Consider the following 1,894-nt stretch of genomic DNA (forward strand, 5'->3'; position numbering starts at 1 on the left):
ATCAGTTAGGGTCTGGAACTCACTGCCACAGACAGTGATTTCAGCAAAGAATGTGGAATTGTTCAAGAAACTTTTGGACGATTTCTTAAGGGACCGTAATATACAGGGGTACGGGTACTCCTAGAATGAGATCCTAATAGGTTGGACTTGATGGACTAATGTCTTTATTCAACCTCAAATACTATGTACTATGTATTACCCTCCCTATTTTGGTGTCATCCGCAAACACGGAAATATCGCTGTTAACACCCTCCCCGATGTCATTAATAAATAAGTTGAACAATATGGGACCCAGCACAGAACCCTGAGGCACACCGCTCATTACACTAGCCCAGTCTGAAAAGGTGCCATTTACAGATACCCTCTGGACACGTTCCCGTAGCCAGTTCTCTATAGAACTATTGTTGGCTGCTATAGAAGGTGGGTAGGAGGAGATGCCAGTTAATATGACATATGAATATGATGCTCACGAGCTTCAAAAATGGCACCAAACCGCAGATTTCTTATTATGTTAGTGTGTAGTGAATGGGCTGGATTCCCCTTCAAGCTGAACTCTGGTATAAGCAAATATTGTCTAAATACAAGAGTCATGTATATTTTTCCTTGAATCTTGGCATGCTTTGTATATTCCTGCCAGATCAGTGCAGTCATCCAGTGAGAAGCTTTACCTTCCTGTAATAAAGACCAGTCAGTGCTACTCTCTCTCCCTGCACAGGGTGACAGGTCTTGTATCCGCCCCCTCCTGTCATTTTCTACAGGCAGGCTGTAGTGGGTGGGGCCTGCTGGGTCCCTCCCACAGCTCTGTCCTGTGCACAGTCTGTGTACAGCACGGTGACGATGTCCCTGCTACTTATACAATGTAATACCTGGGTATGTAAAGGCATTTGCTGCACACAAAGTAGATGTATATGCTTTGTGGCTATTGATTAGATTGATTTGTGGCTATTGATTAGATTGATGTATATGCTTTGTGGCTACTGATTAAATTAGATTGATAGAATATACTTATAGGAGAACTATGAGGTGAGTGCTTTTCACTCATCCTCTTAGTTCTAGCCGACCTGTGACAATTTAACTGTCACAGGTCGGCTCAGTATATCGGGAGGGGAACGAACACATACCGGCGCTCGCTCACTTCTCGATCCTGTCACTGCAGAGAGCCGTGACAGGGGAGGGACTGGATTCCCCCCTCCCGGCACCGATCCTCCAGCGCTGACTGGCGGAACGGACGGGGGAGGGGGTGGGTACAGCTGGCTCTGCCTCTAGATAGGCAGAGCCAGCTGTCACCCACGCAGCTGGGCGGATCCAGACATAATTGTCGGGATCAGTTTCAGCTGTGGCGTCTCAGTATACCGCGAGCTGTAGCTCGCAGTATACTGAGCTTAGGGTGACGGGAGGACGCTGGTTTGTGTCCTCCTGTTACCCTAAGGAGAACTATGGGGAAATTCCCTAACCCCATAGTTCTCCTTTAAAGTTTTTGTGCCTGAAGTCCAGCGATCAGTTTTCTCATCCCTAGACTGTGATTGAAAGCTTGTTTCCTAAAAATCTGACAGCAGTTCAGTACAGGTTTCTGTGGGAATCAGGTCTGAATGTGGAAGGAGCCATCCTGTGCTAAAAATGCCGCTTTGTGATGGTGGTTCACATTGAGACCTGTGCTGTGCTGAAGTTGGATGTTTTAGCCTCAGCATAGGAAACAGATGGTAAGATTTTATGTTCAACTGAAACTTCAGTGGAAGCCTTTATTTTTGCATAGAGGGAGGAAGATTGCGACCCTAGTCAAATGTTCCTGTCATAGGGATTTCCCCTCACTTGCTGTCTCAGTGGCCACATAGGAAGCATGGGGAAAACTAGACCTAATATTAGATGTATTTTGTCACATTAAATGCATGCAGGC

The sequence above is a fragment of the Nanorana parkeri genome, unplaced genomic scaffold (assembly GCF_000935625.1).
Source record: "Nanorana parkeri isolate BGI_ZX_2015 unplaced genomic scaffold, ASM93562v1 scaffold1735, whole genome shotgun sequence".
Taxonomy (NCBI): domain Eukaryota; kingdom Metazoa; phylum Chordata; class Amphibia; order Anura; family Dicroglossidae; genus Nanorana; species Nanorana parkeri.